General features: G+C 34.0%; 1 long non-coding RNA gene across 2 annotated transcripts; it reads left to right on the top strand.

Annotated features, from left to right (window-relative positions):
- The first annotated feature begins 1,308 nt into the window (after positions 1-1,308).
- On the top strand, positions 1,309-4,281 carry LOC139868190 (uncharacterized). Of its 2 annotated transcripts, XR_011765953.1 has the most exons (5): positions 1,309-1,563; positions 1,646-1,729; positions 3,270-3,371; positions 3,440-3,530; positions 4,040-4,281. It is a non-coding gene; the product is annotated as an uncharacterized lncRNA (long non-coding RNA). The 2 variants fall into 2 exon arrangements; XR_011765952.1 differs by having other exon boundaries at positions 1,646-3,371.
- The last annotated feature ends 16,823 nt before the right edge of the window (positions 4,282-21,104 follow it).

The raw sequence follows: 21,104 nt of genomic DNA, 5'->3' as shown, positions 1-21,104 counted from the left end.
CTTTATGTTAATAACTTCCAAAATGTTGAAATCTTGGTTTTGTTATAAGCATACATGGGTTTGAAAATGGGTTTGACAGTACTTCTATTTTTTTTTTTTTTTAAAATCAACGAACAGTGTATGTGGTGTTGGGTGTAGATGATGATCACTGTTGGTGCCTTTGGTGGTTGTCTACGGTGGTGGGTGGTGACTGGTGGCAGAAGGTTAATGGTGGAAGTGGAATTGTATTTTGTGAAGAACCGGCTATAATGATGAAAAATTGCCATAACCTTCTGGCTGTTCAAGGTTTTTTTTTAAAAAAAAAAGTGCTACAGTAAATTGTTGGAAGTGCTACATTATAACAGTTTTCCGGGGTATGTGGCGGTTCCTCTTTGAGTTTCTTGTCCACAATTAGTATATAGTATAGTATAATGATAAGGTGACACGTGTGGATTTTGATAAGTTATACCCATAATCAAAACATGAAGTGGTGACCAAATTAATATACAAAACGACATTACAGCCTTTTCTTGTTGTAATATAAATATTAAATATTAATATTAATATTAATATTAATATATTAATATATTTATATTTATAATTCTATATAAAGAATAGCAGCTTATAGGCTATGTCATTTTACTTGCATTTTTAGGAAACACACTTAAAACAATTGTCGTAATCTACCTTTTCTAATCTTAATAGTCGGTGGGAAAAGTAACCATCACCACCGTTGTATATCCACCGTCATTCTCACATCTATCTAAAATGATGATGTAATTATTAGAGTAATTCCTTTGTTAAGAAAAAATCAAAAAGAAAAAGAAAAAAATCTAAGTATGATGAGTGATGTCATTAATCAAAATAATTTTGAATTAAAATTAAATCTTATTACTTAATTATTATTATTAAATCTTATTAATAATTATTTTAATTATTAAAATTAAATTATTTTAATTAATTATTTTGAATCGAGTACGAGAAGGTATAAAAGTTAAGGAGAAGGAATCAATTCTACATTTATATTTTAATTTACACTTTTAAAATAAATTGGCCCTAAATATTATCTCTTATGATTGAAAGATGTGGATTGTTAAATATGCATTTTAGGTGTTTGATGAAATGTTCAGCTGACGAGTTTCTTAGTTGAACTATGTGATTTCACGGGTCATTAAACTAAATAACTTTAGTATATACGTTCACTTAATACCTAACATTAAACTGTTTCATTAAACTAACCCTGGTTAGAAGGGTCATTACACTAGTTCTCACTTAAACATCTTCACCTCTGGCGATTTATTTCATGCTCTATTGCGATTAAAGGTTTAAATGAGTTTCACGTCGTAATCGTTCTCAATTTAATGTTATTACCTACGATGTTATTGATGAATGATTCTTCATTTATAACTTTGTGAGATTAATCATCTTTTGACTTAATACTAAGAATCTTTTGAGATTGACGCCTGAAATTAGGGTTTTGGTCGACAAATCGCCAACCTAGGCTATGGCTGTTGTAACCACTGTGGTTGCCATAAGAAATTAGGGTTTTAAGTAATTCTTATCAAACCGTCACCATCGCTGCTGGTGAGTACTTAGTTCCCTAATTTTTTTCTTAAAATAGAATGTGTTTTTAGTTACTAAAGGTTACTTTTTGTTGTTATATCAGAGATTGTATGTGGGTTTATGCCTTACATGTTGGGATTCAGTTGCGATGGTAATTGGTAATGGTGGATGTAACATGTGTTCAACAGTAAGTTTCATTTACATAAATTGTAATTGGCGTTTGTTTGCTGGCTGTTTTGTGCTTAGTTTATGATCTTTGGTTGTTAATTATTTTTAGGCAATAAAATAGTCGTTGATAATTACTGACTTTTGTTGCTTTGGAGATGGTTTGTCGATGTCTTTTGACTTGGAACCAATTTTGCTTATTTGAGGACCCGTCTTTGGACGAGCTATGTTCGCAAATGTCTTTTGACTTGGCAGCGATTCCGCTCCGTTCAAGACCCTACTTTGCTTTCATTTAATTTGAAAATATGGTTTTGCTCTGACTATATGTTGTGAAACATTGTTAATGTGATAATGTGAGGCTGTGATTACAAGTGCTCATAGCTTGAGCCTTACAATGGTATAAAAACATGTCAAATCTTGGCATGACAACATATGAGTTGCAGCCATGGTGATCTGTGTTCCCATGATTAGAACAAGGGTAGTACGTGTGTTATTGAACATGGTCATATCTTGACGATTTTTATAATTTATGGATTCTTGTTATTGAGATTGTTGGCTTGAGTGGTTTGCTGGTCGTATGTGTGTTCTGTAGGTCTGAAAATTGATTCTTGGCTAATGTTCATTGATTTGGCCCGTGTGAAAGTACCTACATCTGTGATTTTTAATTCACTGTTAACATGATGATTTTCTGTGGCTTATCTAACATCGATGAGTAGATGTTTGACGCATTGGCGGGGCTACATTTATGTTGCAGCTGTTCTTAAGCATGTTCTCTTTCTTAGGGTTAATGTATTGGCAACGCAGCATTTAAGTTGCATCTATATTCAATCATTTGTGACCAAACCTTTGGTTTCTTTTGGGAAGCTACATTGCTGTCTTAGGACATATGGTATCCAACCTCAAACTTGGCAGCAGTTGCGTCGCTAAATGATTAAAAGTTAATCTTTTGGTGGATTAGCAACTCTTTTTCAGTTAATGAGTATGTTTAATGCCACTTGCAGTTCCCAAATTTCTAAAAATAAAGGCTATGATGATGAGTACATGGGAACTTGGTTGAGCAATGAGAAAGAACGCATACGTATCTTGGCTGGGCAACCTACAGGTTGTAGCCATGGTGATTCGTGTCCTCTTGCTTGGCTTTGTACATATCTAAGCCTCATTTCTCTTTTTTTTTTCTTTTCAAAAGATGTGGAATACAACTGCTAGTAGTGATTCAAATATATCTTCTGCATTTAACCACCATCTTAAGGTTTAGCCATGTTTAATATTGCTACGCACTCTGCCATTCATAACTGAAGGAATGCTAGAAATTGAAATGGGTAAGCTTATAGTTTATGAAGCACATTGTTAATTTATAATGATATTGGTAAGTTTTATTAACGCACTCGAATCTATAGATTTGGGAGAAAAAAGAACCTATGTGTTCGATTTGGCTACTTCTGTAATTTGTTCAAGTATGACCACAAATGTAGTTTTACCATTTATTTCATGTAATTGTCTTATTTCTGCTACTTAAGGCTTTCATATATGTTTTTTGATACTATTTCTGGTCATACTTGCAGTACACAGTACTTCATCTAACGAGTTTGTGCAGACTTCTATTAGTCACATACATCCGGAGTGCTGGTCATTGTGTGACTCATCCGTTCCACATGAGGTTTCAGGTATTTACTTATGAGTTTATTGCTCGAATGATGTGTTTGTTATTGGCTCATATGCTTTTTATGTTTAGGTTACTACCTCCAGTAAGTTTGGCTTTTGGTTGTTTTCTGGTACGAGTTTAGGGGCGTTATAATGTGGAGATTATATTGATTACAAAGGAGGTGAATTTCGAAGTCCTTATGTACTTAATAAAGTATTAGAAAAAAATTAGCAAGTGGTAGTGTTATCTAAATATCTATATCCTTTGAGTTGAAAAGGTTTTTAACTTTAGCTTAAGGGCTATTGTTTGTGGTTCTCTAAATATATAGTGGTGGCGCTAACTAGAGGTTTAAATGCTACTGTATATGCTTAAATATTATAGAAATTGTTTTCGAATGCTTAAGGAATGTGTTTGCATATGCTGAACATGAGAAACCATATTTTGGAGCCTTTCATAAGCTCTGAAATTACAACCACAAAATGCATGAGCTCTTGCCCGCTATGGTTTTGTATAAAGATGAAGATCGCTTAGTGGAGACAATTGAGGAATTTTTATGTTCACTTTAGTTTTACATGTTAAGTTCTTAGTCGTCAGTTGACTATGTTTTTTATTAATGCATGTATTCTAAATAGAAAAAATTAATACACTTCACCTGCAAAACAACATAAGAACAACTTCTATTTAATGCAGATGGTAGCATCACACCAGCACCCAAAAAACCAAAAGAATGAACAAAGCCCATCATCCTATATTTGAAGCAGAAGTATATGCTGTTAGTACGTAGCGTGGCTGTAAGAAAGTTTGTATCTGCGTAACAAAATCTTTGTATAACTTGGCATCAGGCCATAACAAAGTTTGTATATCACAACATTTGTATGTACAATGAATGTGTAATACCCCGTCAAAATCGACTAACGGCGTATTAACTCTGGTTCCACAGTTAACGGTCACGCCTTCTATATGAGACGTTTCCGAAAAGCATTCGCATTAAAGTTTAATAAACAGTCATTAAATAAAGGTACTTCAAAATAGTTTAACGGAAATAATCAATGTAAATTACTTCATTTGGAGTCTTATGAGTATAGATGCACAAATCGGATAAAAAATCGGATCCGGACAAAAAAAAACCGGATTTTTTTTGTCCGGATTTTCTAGAACCGGTTCCGGATCCGGTTCCGGATTTTGGCGTCGGATTTTTTTCGGATTTTTTTCCAGAACCGGTTCTTTTTCGGATTTCAATCGGATTTTTTTCAGATTTTTTTCCAGAACCGATTCGAATTTTTTTAACGTTTGAACAACAATAATATAACCGATATAAAGACATGTTATAAATAACAATATTCGAACAACACAAGTATAAAAATAACAATTTTATTCGAACGATACAATAATAAAAATAACAACACTTTTATTGATTTATTCGAACAATACATAAATAATACATTTCGAGCTTCGGCATGGCCATCACCCAAGAATGTATTAAGACTAAAGTATATCGAGCTTCGGCATTGCCATCACCCGTTATACTTTAGTTGTCTAATGTTTAAAATGTGTTATGATGAGCCTCGTGGGTTCGATCGTATTCTTCAAATTCGGGGTCATCAATTAGAGAATTGTAAGCTTGTGTGCATTGGTAAATATCGGTTTGGTCTAAATCAAACGGTTCAAATGAGCCTTCATCCACTTCGTTTCGTTCTTCGTCGGTATTATTTTCGGTTGATGTAGGTGATAATCCCGCAACATTTTCTTCATACTCTATACATTCTTCAACGTCATTATATAACGGACCTTCTAATGAAGTTTGATCTTGTATCCTTTCTACCCCATCCAAATAATCTTTCAAACATACACATACTTTCACGGCTTGGGGGGTAAGTCTTGACCTTCTTTCGGATATAATTCGACCACTCAAAGAAAAGGCCGATTCGGAAGCTACGGTTGAAGCTTGAACGGTAAATAAGTCACGAGCCATAGCGCTTAATATCGGATATGTGTCTTGTTTTGTTTCCCACCATTTTAAAATGTCAAGGTTGTGAAATTCATCTTCATTCATGTTTAGTGCAAAGTTTGCCATCTTATAATTTCCCAACTCGCTTGTCGGTGCCGATGTTCGTGCACGTTTGGAAGCGTCTTCACGCACTAAGTTAAAAAGACTTATTTTGAGGTCTTTAGCCCTTACACCCCGAGAAGATGAACCCGGTTGGTCAACAATTGGGGTTGACTGTCGACCATATTTTGTTGCATAAATACCAAACATTTTCTCAAAAACTTCATTAAATTCGTGTGCTTGGTTATTTATATAGTTGGGTTCGTCTTCTAAAATACCATACGTACAATCAAAGTTGGTATATATTCTTGACATCAATTGTTCAACACCATTAACATTTAATCGTGGGTCAAGTGCGGCCGCACATAAAAATACCTTCGGTATCTCTCCAAAATAATTTCGTAGTTTTTTTCTTATATGAAAAATCGCTTGTCTAAAAATAATATTATTTGAGTTCGCAAATTCGCATATTTTTTCCGTCATTATATAAAATTGTTCTAAAACTAGTACGCTAGTTGGGTAATAAACACCCGATAATTTTGTCGATGCCTCTTTGAAAACTTGTAAAAAACTTGTTAATAATTCCAAGTCTTCCCATTCTTCGTCACTAATTGGCTCGGAAAATCCCTTTCTAAGTAGTCTTCTATTAAAACCAATTAACGTTTCTTTTTGACGCAAAATGTTTTCGAACATTAAACAAGTAGAATTCCATCTTGTATTATTATCAAAATAAGGACCTAACCAAGTGCCATGACAATCTTTAACAAAAGCCTTATAGTTTTTATGTCGTGCGTTGCTCGTACGATAAATCGTTACTAATAATCTTCTAAATTTATCTTTTAATGGAGAAACAAAAGCTAAACAAGCTTGAACTCCCAAGTTTATAATATGAGCAACACAACGCGTATGAATAAATGCACCATTTAAAATCGGTTTAAGTGCAATTTTTAACTCACCCATGGCAGCATTGTTATTAGACGCATTATCTAACGAAATTGTAAAAACTTTATCGATTAAATTATATTCTTCTAACGTGTCTTGTAAAACCGTTCTTATATTATTACCGTTATGTGGATAACCAAATATTTTAAAATCGATAACACGTTTCATTAAAAGCCACGAATCGGGATGAAACCAATGAGCGGTAACGGCTAAATAAGAATTTGCCGTTCCATGTGGTGCGGTCCAAACATCACAAGTTATAGAAACACTATGTTTATATGTTCGAAAACCTTCAATTATTTCAATTTTAGCTTTTTTCCATAATTTAAAGGCGTCACGTCTTAAGGTGGTACGACTTACATTGTTATATCGCGGTTGTAGTCGATTCCGAATTAGCTCCGTGAGCCTTGGATTGTCGAAGTGGTTGAAAGGAAGCGCTTGTTGAATGACAAACCTTGACAAATCTTGCCGAAGAGCTTCGACATCGTATACAAAAAGCGAAGCATCCCGGCCGAGTGTAGCTTGTGTCGGGTCTTCGGTTGCTTTACAACTTCGTTCAAGATGTTTTCTTAATGTAGTGTTGCCCGAAGTACCTAGGAACTTCATACATTGTGTACAACGAGCTTTTTCGACTCCATCTTTCATCACACACAATTCGAATTTGGACCAGACGTCACCTTTTCGGCTCGTATTTTTAATTTTTATAACATCGGCGTTGGTGTAACCGTGTGCAGATGTTCCAACCGAAGCGGAATCGGAAGCGGAAGCTTGTGAATTATCCATTATAGGATTATTAAGTAGAGTTTAGAGGGTAATTAGATAATAGAGAGTAATTTTGTTGGTGTGTTTTCAACCTTAACATTTAACATCTATTTATAATACAACAACAACACTTCAAATTAATAAATAAATAAAACACAAAAAAAAAAAAAAAAAAAAAAAAAACAAAAGTGCCAAACGGATACATCAACAAAAGATACAACAACACTTCAAATTAATATTAATAAATAAATAAAAAAAGTGCCAAACGGATATATCAACAAAAGTACCAAACGGTTGCTTTCACACTCACAGACCCAAAAAGTACTTTCCAAATCAAATACCAAAAAATCCGGATATATCCGGTTCTAAAAATATCCGGACAAGATCCGGGATTTGATCCGCTTTTTATCCGGTTCTAATTCAATCCCATGTCCAGTTCTAACCGGTTCGGATCCTACCGGATCGGATCGGATTTGTTGTGTCCGGTTTTTATATGATCCGGTTCCGGATCGGATACCGGATTTCGGATCCGGATCGGATATTTTGTGCATCTATACTTATGAGTTCTAGACTCTTTCCTTGTAGAGAGAGAGTTGAGAGAGAATAGAGAGAGGATGGAAGGATTTTGAGCAGGAAGAAAAAGAAGAACGAGCATAACAATCAAGAATCTAGAGCTTTCAAAATTGAATGATTATTGAAATGTCCCGTTCATATTGATTATAAACGTTCCATATTAATTGATTTCGTCGCGAGGTTTTGACCTCTATATGAGACGTTTTTCAAAGACTGCATTCATTTTTAAAACAACCATAACCTTTATTTTATCAATAAAGGTTTTAAAAACATTACGTAGATTATCAAATAATGATAATCTAAAATATACTGTTTACACACGACCATTACATAATGGTTTACAATAGAAATATATTACATCGACATATGTTTCTTGAATGCAGTTTTTAGACAATATCATACAAACATGGACTCCAAATCTTGTCCTTATTTTAGTATGCAACAGCGGAAGCTCTTAGTATTCACCTGAGAATAAACATGCTTTAAACGTCAACAAAAATGTTGGTGAGTTATAGGTTTAACCTATATATATCAAATCGTAACAATATACCACAAGATTTCATATTTCAATACACATCCCATACATAGAGATAAAAATCATTCATATGGTGAACACCTGGTAACCGACATTAACAAGATGCATATATAAGAATATCCCCATCATTCCGGGACACCCTTCGGATATGATATAAATTTCGAAGTACTAAAGCATCTGGTACTTTGGATGGGGTTTGTTAGGCCCAATAGATCTATCTTTAAGATTCGCGTCAATTAGGGTGTCTGTTCCCTAATTCTTAGATTACCAGACTTAATAAAAAGGGGCATATTCGATTTCGATAATTCAACCATAGAATGTAGTTTCACGTACTTGTGTCTATTTTGTAAATCATTTATAAAACTTGCATGTATTCTCATCCCAAAAATATTAGATTTTAAAAGTGGGACTATAACTCACTTTCACAGATATTTCCTTCCTGGAAAATAAGACTTGGCCACGGATCGATTTACGAACCTATAACAAATATGTACATATATATCAAAGTATGTTCAAAATATATTTACAACATTTTTCATACGTTTTAAAGTTTTAAGTTTATTAAGTCAGCTGTCCTCGTTAGTAACCTACAACTAGTTGTCCACAATTAGATGTACAGAAATAAATGGATATATATTATCTTGAATCAATCCACGACCCAGTGTATACACATCTCAGGCTAGATCACAACTCAAATTATATATATTTTTGGAATCAACCTCAACCCTGTATAGCTAACTCCAACATTACTGCATATAGAGTGTCTATGGTTGTTCCAAATAATATATATATACATGGGTCGATATGATATGTCAAAACATTTGCATACGTGTCTATGGTATCCCAAGATTACATAATATATTAGAATACATGTATAATACAATATAAGTTAGCTAGGATATGATTTGTATAGATTTGTTAAACATTTCCCGTAGCTAAAAAGATCAAAAATATCCAATCTTGTTTTACCCATAACTTCTTCATTTTAAATCCGTTTTGAGTGAATCAAATTGCTATGGTTTCATATTGAACTATATTTTATGAATCTAAATAGAAAAAGTATAAGTTTATAGTCGAAAATATAAGTTACAAGTCATTTTTGTAAAGGTAATCATTTCAGTCGAAAGAACGACGTCTAGATGACCATTTTAGAAAACATACTTTCACTTTGAGTTTAACCTTGATTTTTAGATATAGTTTCATGTTCATATGAAAAATCATTTTCCCAGAAGAACAACTTTTAAATCAAAGTTTATCATAGTTTTTAATTATCCAAACCAAAACAGCCCCCGGTTTCACTACGACGGCGTATATCCGATTTTATGGTGTTCATCGTGTTTTCAGGTTTTAAATCATTAAGTTAGCATATCATATAGATATAGAACATGTGTTTAGTTGATTTTAAAAGTCAAGTTAGAAGGTTTAACTTTTGTTTGCGAACAAGTTTAGAATTAACTAAACTATGTTCTAGTGATTACAAGTTTAAACCTTCGAATAAGATAGCTTTATATGTATGAATCGATTGATGTTATGAACATCATTACTACCTCAAGTTTTCTGGATAAAACTACTGAAAATGAGAAAAATGGATCTAGCTTCAAAGGATCCTTGGATGGCTTGAAAGTTCTTGAAACAGAATCATGACACGAAAACATTTCAAGTAAGATTTTCACTCGAAATAAGATTGTTATAGTTGTAGAAATTGAATCAAAGTTTGAATATGAATATTACCTTGAATTAGAAAGATAACCTACTGTAAATAACAAAGGTTCCTTGATCTTAGATGATTACTTGGAATGGATTAGAAAGCTTGGAAGTGGACTTGCAAACTTGGAAGTATTCTTGATTTTTATGAAACTATACTTATGGAATTTATGAAGAACACTTAGAACTTGAAGATGGAACTTGAAAGAGATCAATTAGATGAAGAAAATTGAAGAATGAAAGTGTTTGTAGGTGTTTTTTGTCGTTCGTATATGGATTAGATATAAAGGATATGTAATTTTATTTTCATGTAAATAAGTCATGAATGATTACTCATATTTTTGTAATTTTATGAGATATTTCATGCTAGTTACCAAATGATGGTTCCCACATGTGTTAGGTGACTCACATGGGCTGCTAAGAGCTGATCATTGGAGTGTATATACCAATAGTACATACATCTAAAAGCTGTGTATTGTACGAGTACGAATACGGGTGCATACGAGTAGAATTGTTGATGAAACTGAACGAGGATGTAATTGTAAGCATTTTTGTTAAGTAGAAATATTTTGATAAGTGTCTTGAAGTCTTTCAAAAGTGTATGAATACATATTAAAACACTACATGTATATACATTTTAACTGAGTCGTTAAGTCATCGTTAGTCGTTACATGTAAATGTTGTTTTGAAACCTTTAGGTTAACGATCTTGTTAAATGTTGTTAACCCATTGTTTATTATATCAAATGAGATGTTAAATTGTTACATTATCATGATATTATGATATATATATATATATATATATATATATATATATATATATATATATATATATATATATATATATATATTATATCTTAGTATGATATATATACAGTTAAATGTCGTTACAACGATAATCGTTACATATATGTCTCGTTTCGAAATCATTAAGTTAGTAGTCTTATTTTTACATATGTAGTTCATTGTTAATACACTTAATGATATATTTACTTATCATTTAACATAATTAACCAAGTGTATCAATATCTTAATATGATTCATATGTACCTAGTAAGACGTTGTTATAACGATAATCGTTATATATATCGTTTTCGAGTTTCTTAAATTAATAGTCTCATTTTTATGTATATAACTCATTGTTAAAATACCTAATGATATACTTACTTATAATAAAATCATGTAAACTATATATATAACCATGTATATGTTATCGTATAGTTTTACAAGTTTTAACGTTCGTGAATCACCGGTCAACTTGGGTGGTCAATTGTCTATATGAAACCTATTTCAATTAATCAAGTCTTAACAAGTTTGATTGCTTAACACGTTGAAAACATTTAGTCATGTAAATATCAATCTCAATTAATATATATAAACATGGAAAAGTTCGGGTCACTACAGTACCTACCCGTTAAATAAATTTCGTCCCGAAATTTTAAGCTGTTGAAGGTGTTGACGAATCTTCTGGAAATAGATGCTGGTATTTCTTCTTCATCCGATCTTCACGCTCCCAGGTGAACTCGAGTCCTCTACGAGCATTCCATCGAACCTTAACAATCGGTATCTTGTTTTGCTTAAGTCTCTTAACCTCACGATCCATTATTTCGACGGGTTCTTCAATGAACTGAAGTTTTTCATTGATTTGGATTTCGTCCAACGGAATAGTGAGATCTTCTTTAGCAAAACATTTCTTCAAATTTGAGACGTGAAAAGTGTTATGTACAGCCGCGAGCTGTTGAGGTAGCTCCAGTTGGTAAGCTACTGGTCCGACACGATCTATAATCTTGAATGGTCCAATGTACCTTGGATTTAGTTTCCCCCGTTTACCAAATTGAACAACGCCTTTCCAAGGTGAAACCTTAAGCATGACCATTTCTCCAATTTCAAACTCTATATCTTTTCTTTCACTGTCCGCGTAGCTCTTTTGTCGACTCTGGGCGGTTTTCAATCGTTGTTGAATTTGGATGATTTTCTCGGTAGTTTCTTGTATTATCTCCGGACCCGTAATCTGTCTATCCCCCACTTCATTCCAACAAATCGGAGACCTGCACTTTCTACCATAAAGTGCCTCAAACGGCGCAATCTCAATACTTGAATGATAACTGTTGTTGTAGAAAAATTCTGCTAACGGTAGGTGTTGATCCCAACTGTTTCTGAAATCAATAACACATGCTCGTAGCATGTCTTCAAGTGTTTGTATCGTCCTTTCACTCTGCCCAACAGTTTGTGGATGATAGGCAGTACTCATGTCTAGACGAGTCCCCAATGCTTGTTGCAACGTCTGTCAGAACCTTGAAACAAATCTACCATCCCTATCAGAGATAATAGAGACGGGTATTCCATGTCTGGAGACAACCTCCTTCAAATACAATCGTGCCAACTTCTCCATTTTGTCATCTTCTCTCATTGGCAGGAAGTGTGCTGACTTGGTGAGACGGCAACTATTACCCAAATAGTATCATAACCACTTGCAGTCCTTGGCAATTTAGTAATGAAATCCATAGTAATGTTTTCCCATTTCCATTCCGGAATTTCAGGTTGTTGTAGTAGACCTGATGGTTTCCGATGTTCATCTTTGACCTTAGAACACTTCAAACATTCTCCTACATATTTAGCAATACCGGCTTTCATACCCGGCCACCAAAAGTATTTCTTGAGATCTTTATACATCTTCCCCGCTCCGGGATGTATTGAATATCTGGTTTTATGTGCTTCTTTAAGTACCATTTCTCTCACATCTCCAAACCTTGGTACCCAAATTCTATCAGCCCTATATCGGGTTCCGTCTTCCCGAATATTAAGATATTTCTCTGATCCTTTGGGTATCTCATTCTTCAACTTTCCTTCTTTTACAACCCCCTGTTGCGCCTCCTTTATTTGAGTAGTAAGGTTAGTACGAATAATTATATTCATAGCTTTTACCCTTATAGGTTCTATGTCCTTTCTACTCAAAGCGTCGGCTACCACATTCGCCTTCCTCAGGTGGTATCGAATCTCAAAATCATAATCATTCAACAGTTCAATCCACCTGCGTTGTCTCATATTCAGTTGCTTCAGATTAAATATATTTTGCAGAGTTTTGTGGTCGGTATATATAATACTTTTGACTCCATATAAATAATGCCTCCAAGTCTTTAATGCAAAAACAACAGCACCCAATTCCAAATCGTGAGTTGTATAATTTTGCTCGTGAATCTTCAATTGTCTATACGCATAAGCAATCACATTCGTTCGTTACATTAATACACAACCGAGACCTTGCTTTGATGCGTCACAATAAATCACAAAATTATCATTCACTTCAGGCAATGACAATATAGGTGCCGTAGTTAGCTTTTTCTTCAATAACTGAAACGCCTTCTCTTGTTCATCCTTCCATTCAAATTTCTTCCCTTTATGCGTTAATGCAGTCATGGGTTTTGCTATTTTGGAGAAATCTTGGATGAATCTTCTGTAGTAACCAGCCAATCCTAAAAATTGACGTATATGCTTCGGAGTTTTTGGGGTTTTCCACTTTTCAACGGTTTCGATCTTTGCCGGGTCCACCTGGATACCTTCTTTGTTCACTATGTGACCGAGGAATTGAACTTCTTCCAACCAAAATGCACACTTTGAAAACTTAGCGTACAGTTTTTCTTTCCTCAATACTTCTAGCACTTTTCTCAAATGTTCTTCGTGCTCTTGATCATTCTTTGAGTAAATAAGTATGTCATCGATGAAAACAATGACAAACTTGTCAAGATATGGCCCACACACTCGATTCATAAGGTCCATGAACACAGCTGGTGCGTTAGTCAACCCAAACGGCATAACCATAAACTCGTAATGACCATAACGCGTCCTAAAAGAAGTTTTTGGAATATCATCCTCCTTTACTCGCATTTGATGATATCCAGAACGTAAATCGATTTTTGAATAAACCGACGAGCCTTGTAGTTGATCAAATAAGTCGTCAATTCTCGGCAGTGGATAACGGTTTTTGATGGTAAGTTTATTCAACTCTCTATAGTCAATACACAACTTAAATGTACCATCCTTCTTCTTGACAAACAAAACAGGAGCTCCCCATGGTGATGTGCTTGGTCGAATGAAACCACGTTCTAATAGTTCTTGCAGTTGGCTTTGCAGTTCTTTCATCTCGCTGGGTGCGAGTCTGTAAGGAGCACAAGCTATTGGTGCAGCTCCTGGTACAAGATCTATTAGAAATTCAACAGATCGATGTGGAAGTAGTCCCGATAATTCTTTCGGAAATACATCGGGAAATTCTTTTGCGACAGGAACATCATTGATGCTATTTTCTTCAGTTTGTACTTTCTCAACGTGTGCTAGAACAGCATAGCAACCTTTTCTTATTAGTTTTTGTGCCTTCAAATTACTAATAAGATGTAGCTTCGTGTTGCCCTTTTCTCCATACACCATTAAGGGTTCTCCTTCTTCTCGTACAATGCGAATTGCATTTTTGTAACATACGATCTCTGCTTTCATCTCCTTCAGCCAGTCCATGCCAACTATTACATCAAAACTCCCTAACTCTACTGGTATCAAATCAATCTTAAATATTTCGCTACCCAGTTTAATTTCTCGATTCCGGCATATATAATCTGCTGAAATTAATTTACCGTTTGCTAATTCGAGTAAAAATTTACTATCCAATGGCGTCAATGGACAACTTAATTTAGCACAAAAATCTCTACTCATATAGCTTCTATCCGAACCCGAATCAAATAAAACGTAAGCAGATTTATTGTCAATAAGAAACGTACCCGTAACAAGCTCCGGGTCTTCCTGTGCCTCTGCCGCATTAATATTGAAAACTCTTCCGCGGCCTTGTCCATTCGTGTTCTCCTGGTTCGGGAAATTTCTAATAATGTGGCCCAGTTTTCCACATTTATAACAAACTACATTGGCATAACTTGCTCCGACACTACTTGCTCCGCCATTACTCGTTCCGACACCATTTGTTCCTTTCGTTCTGTTAACCCCTGGTCCGTAGACCTCACACTTCGCCGCGCTATGACCATTTCTTTTACACTTGTTGTAAAATTTGGTGCAGAACCCTGAGTGATACTTTTCACACCTTTGGCATAGCTGCTTCTGATTGTTGTTGTTGTTGTTGCGGTTGTTATTGTTGTTGGGATGATTGTTGTAGTTATTGTTGTTGTTGTGCCGTTTGTTGTAGTTGCGATTGATGTTGCGATTGTTGGGATAGTTGTTGTAGTTTTGGTGACTCTTATCACCGTTTTCCTCCCACTTTATTTTGACTAACTTCACGTTGGCCTCTTCGGCCGCCTGTTCTTTAATTCTTCCCTCAATCTGGTTCACTAGTTTGTGAGCCATTCTACATGCCTTTTGTATGGAGGCAGGCTCGTGTGAACTTATATCTTCTTGGATTCTCTCCGGTAACCCTTCCACAAACGCGTCGACCTTCTCTTCCTCATCTTCGAACGCTCTCGGACATAATAGGCATAATTCTGTGAATCGTCTTTCGTACGAAGTAATATCGAATCCCTGTGTTCGTAACCCTCTAAGTTCTGACTTGAGCTTATTAACCTCGATTCTGGGACGATACTTCTCGTTCATCAAGTGCTTGAATGCTAACCACGGTAGCGCGTAAGCAGCATCTTGTCCCACTTGCTCTAGATAGGTATTCCACCATGTTAACGCAATACCTGTGAAGGTATGCGTAGCGTACTTCACTTTGTCTCCTTCAGCACACTTACTTATGGAAAACACCGATTCAACTTTCTCGGTCCACCATTTCAATCCGATTGGTCCTTCGGTCCCATCAAATTCTGAAGGTTTGCAGGCAGTGAATTCCTTGTAGGAGCATCCTACACGATTTCTTGCGCCATTAGCTGTATTGCTAGATTCAGAGTTATTGTTGGTATGTAGCGCGGCCTATACTGCGGCTATGTTTGAAGCAAGAAAGGCACGAAATTCCTCTTCGCTCATATTCAAGGTGTGTTGAGTAGTCGGTGCCATTTCCTTCAAAATAGTCAATTGAAACAATTTAATCATACAGAATATTAAGAGTAGTCAATAGTATCTCGTAGCATAATATGAACTCATTTATAAAAGCTTTTTCTTCATATTAGCGTTTTATAAGTTTAAATCCGGGTACTACCTACCCGTTAAGTTCATACTTAGTAGCTAATATACAATTCAACTACTACAATTCCATATGAAAAACTGATTATAATAATATATCACATACAAATATTCTTCAAACTTACAACTTTGCTATATTACATATAACATAAAATATAGTACACTATGATACAGAACAGTTTTGAAGATAAATCTAGTTAATACGCAAGTTGTTCAGCAAAGGAAATAAAGACACGTAATTCATAAGTCCAGAAATAAGTCATGCATTTTGGTTTTACTAAGACGACTTCCCATCCTTGGTCTTGTGGAAAATAATCTAAAAACCTTGTTTCTCACCCCAACTACTGAATCCGTCACTTGTGGGAAAGTTTTATTTAAAAGCTGCAATCTGATGTTCTTTTTCTCACTTTGGTAAGAAGCGAACATCACTAACCCATAAGCATAACATGCTTCTTTATGTTGCATGTTAGAAGCTCTTTCTAATTCACGAAATCCTATGTTGAGTCAAAATAGGTTCTTAACCCGTAGCGTAAAATTGCATTTGGGTTCCCTGCATTTAACGCTTTAAAGAAAACACGGCGTAACTTAAAGTCTCCCCAATGTGATATACCCCACCTATCAAAGGAAAGCCTTTTATAAACTAAGGCATTTCTGGAAAGTCTTTCAAATGTTTGACAAGTTAATTTCGCCATAACTAAATGTGCTGATGAATTCTGACCGACTCTAGACAAGATTTCCTCAATCATATCCTCTGGTAGGTCTTCTAAAATATTCGGTTGTCTACCCTTAACTTCCATTTTGTTTTTATACTGTAAAATAGACAAGGATTAGATTCGTAAAAACAAATAATACAAGCAATTTTTACATAGAACATAAAAGTATAAGCACACTACAATACATTTATTACACAACATGATCACACCCCTCTAATCTGAATCACTGGTTTCTTCTTCTTCGGACTTGGTTCTTTTTCCTAATCTTCTAGGGATATATAATGTTCCTCTAATACGAGTCGTCGTTTTCCACATTGGTTTAGAAAACCTGGTGGTTTAGAGGTTCCCGGGTTATTGTCACGATATTGAAAATACGGGTGTTGATGGTACATATAAAGTTCATCGGGGTCGGAATCAGATTTCTCTATTTTGATGCCTTTTCCCTTATTATTTTCTTTTGCCTCATTAAATTGTGTCGGGGTAATTTCTATAACATCATCGGAATCCTCATCAAGATCCGATTCATCGAAAAATTGGTAATTTTCCCAATATTTTGCTTCCTTAGCGGAAACACCATTGACCATTATTAACTTTGGTCCATTGGTTGAGGATTTTCTTTTATTTGACCGGTTTTCTGTGGTTCCTACTATTCCCCCCTCCGGAACCTCTTCTTCTTCTGGTTCCTCTTCTTCTGGTTCCTCTTCTTCTGGTTCCTCTTCTTCCGGTTCCTCATCTTCTGGTTTCATTTCCTCTTCTTCCGGTTCTTCGGGAACTTGTGAATCTTGCCAATATATATTCGACTCTTCGTTATTATTAGGTGAGTCAATGGGATTTATGCTAGAGGTAGACATCTATCACACAATATCAAACATGTTAAGAGATTAATATATCACATAATATTTACATGTTAATAATATATATTTTCCAACAAAAATGTTAAGCAATCATTTTTAGAGAAAACACGGTCGAAGTCCAGACTCACTAATGCATCCTAGCAAACTCGATAAGACACACTAATGCAAATTTTCTGGTTCTCTAAGACCAACGCTCGGATACCAACTGAAATGTCCCGTTCATATTGATTATAAACGTTCCATATTAATTGATTTCGTTGCGAGGTTTTGACCTCTATATGAGACGTTTTTCAAAGACTGCATTCATTTTTAAAACAACCATAATCTTTATTTTATCAATAAAGGTTTTAAAAATATTACGTAGATTATCAAATAATGATAATCTAAAATATACTGTTTACACACGACCATTACATAATGGTTTACAATAGAAATATATTTCATCGACATATGTTTCTTGAATGTAGTTTTTACACAATATCATACAAACATGGACTCCAAATCTTGTCCTTATTTTAGTATGCAATAGCGGAAGCTCTTAGTATTCACCTGAGAATAAACATGCTTTAAACGTCAACAAAAATGTTGGTGAGTTATAGGTTTAACCTATACATATCAAATCGTAACAATAGACCACAAGATTTCATATTTCAATACACATCCCATACATAGAGATAAAAATCATTCATATGGTGAACACCTGGTAACCGACATTAACAAGATGCATATATAAGAATATCCCCATCATTCCGGGACACCCTTTGGATATGATATAAATTTCAAAGTACTAAAGCATCCGGTACTTTGGATGGGGTTTGTTAGGCCCAATAGATCTATCTTTAGGATTCGCGTCAATTAGGGTGTCTGTTCCCTAATTCTTAGATTACCAGACTTAATAAAAAGGGGCATATTCGATTTCGATAATTCAACCATAGAATGTAGTTTCACGTACTTGTGTCTATTTTGTAAATCATTTATAAAACCTGCATGTATTCTCATCCCAAAAATATTAGATTTTAAAAGTGGGACTATAACTCACTTTCACAGATATTTCCTTCCTCGAAAATAAGACTTGGCCACAGATCGATTCACGAACCTATAACAAATATGTACATATATATCAAAGTATATTCAAAATATATTTACAACATTTTTAATACGTTTTAAAGTTTTAAGTTTATTAAGTCAGCTGTCCTTGTTAGTAACTTACAACTAGTTGTCCACAATTAGATGTACAGAAATAAATGGATATATATTATCTTGAATCAATCCACGACCCAGTGTATACACGTCTCAGGCTAGATCACAACTCAAAGTATATATATTTTTGGAATCAACCTCAACCCTGTATAGCTAACTCCAACATTACTGCATATAGAGTGTCTATGGTTGTTCCAAATAATATATATACATGGGTCGATATGATATGTCAAAACATTTGCAAACATATCTATGGTATCCCAAGATTACATAATATTTTAGAATACATGTATAATACAATATAAGTTAGCTAGGATATGATTTGTATAGATTTGTTAAACATTTCCCGTAGTTAAAAAGATCAAAAGTATCCAATCTTGTTTTAAACTTAACTTCTTCATTTTAAATCCGTTTTGAGTGAATCAAATTGCTATGGTTTCATATTGAACTCTATTTTATGAATCTAAATCAAAAAAGTATAGGTTTATAGTCAGAAATATAAGTTACAAGTCGTTTTTGTAAAGGTAGTCATTTCAGTCGAAAGAACGACGTCTAGATGACCATTTTAGAAAACATACTTTCACTTTGATTTTAACCTTAATTTTTGGTTATAGTTTCATGTTCATATGAAAAATCATTTTCCCAGAAGAACAACTTTTAAATCAAAGTTTATCATAGTTTTTAATTATCCAAACCAAAACAGCCCCCGGTTTCACTATGACGGCGTATATCCGATTTTATAGTGTTCATCGTGTTTCCAGGTTTTAAATCATTAAGTTAGCATATCATATAGATATAGAACATTTGTTTAGTTGATTTTAAAAGTCAAGTTAGAAGGATTAACTTTTGTTTGCGAACAAGTTTAGAATTAACTAAACTATGTTCTAGTGATTACAAGTTTAAACCTTCGAATAAGATAGCTTTATATGTATGAATCGATTGATGTTATGAACATCATTACTACCTCAAGTTTTCTGGATAAAACTACTGGAAATGAGAAAAATAGATCTAGCTTCAAAGGATCCTTGGATGGCTTGAAAGTTCTTGAAACAGAATCATGACACGAAAATAGTTCAAGTAAGATTTTCACTCGAAATAAGATTGTTATAGTTGTAGAAATTGAATCAAAGTTTGAATATGAATATTACCTTGAATTAGAAAGATAACCTACTGTAAATAACAAAGGTTCCTTGATCTTAGATGATTACTTGGAATGGATTAGAAAGCTTGGAAGTAGACTTGCAAACTTGGAAGTATTCTTGATTTTTATGAAACTATACTTATGGAATTTATGAAGAACACTTAGAACTTGAAGATGGAACTTGAGAGAGATCAATTAGATGAAGAATGAAAGTGTTTGTAGGTGTTTTTGGTCGTTGGTATATGGATTAGATATAAAGGATATGTAATTTTGTTTTCACGTAAATAAGTCATGAATGATTACTCATATTTTTGTAATTTTATGAGATATTTCATGCTAGTTACCAAATGATGGTTCCCACATGTGTTAGGTGACTCACATGGGCTGCTAATAGCTTATCATTAGAGTGTATATACCAATAGTACATACATCTAAAAGCTGTGTATTGTACGAGTACGAATACGGGTGCATACGAGTAGAATTATTGATGAAACTGAACGAGGATGTAATTGTAAGCATTTTTGTTAAGTAGAAGTATTTTGATAAGTGTCTTGAAGTCTTTAAAAAGTGTATGAATACATATTAAAACACTACATGTATATACATTTTAACTGAGTCGTTAAGTCATCGTTAGTCGTTACATGTAAATGTTGTTTTGAAACCTTTAGGTTAACGATCTTGTTAAATGTTGTTAACCCATTGTTTATTATATCAAATGAGATGTTAAATTGTTACATTATCATGATATTATGATATATATTATATCTTAGTATGATATATATACAGTTAAATGTCGTTACAACGATAATCGTTACATATATGTCTCGTTTCGAAATCATTAAGTTAGTAGTCTTATTTTTACATATGTAGTTCATTGTTAATACACTTAATGATATATTTACTTATAATTTAACATAATTAACCAAGTGTATCAATATCTTAATATGATTCATATGTACCTAGTAAGACGTTGTTATAACGATAATCGTTATATATATCGTTTTCGAGTTTCTTAAATTAATAGTCTCATTTTTATGTATATAACTCATTGTTAAAATACCTAATGAGATACTTACTTATAATAAAATCATGTTAACTATATATATAACCATATATATGTCATCGTATAGTTTTTACAAGTTTTAACGTTCGTGAATCACCGGTCAACTTGGGT

Source organism: Rutidosis leptorrhynchoides, chromosome 1 (genome assembly GCF_046630445.1).
Source record: "Rutidosis leptorrhynchoides isolate AG116_Rl617_1_P2 chromosome 1, CSIRO_AGI_Rlap_v1, whole genome shotgun sequence".
Taxonomy (NCBI): Eukaryota; Viridiplantae; Streptophyta; class Magnoliopsida; order Asterales; family Asteraceae; genus Rutidosis; species Rutidosis leptorrhynchoides.
Note: the sequence above shows the minus strand (reverse complement) of the source record. Positions and strands in the feature narration are given on the sequence as shown.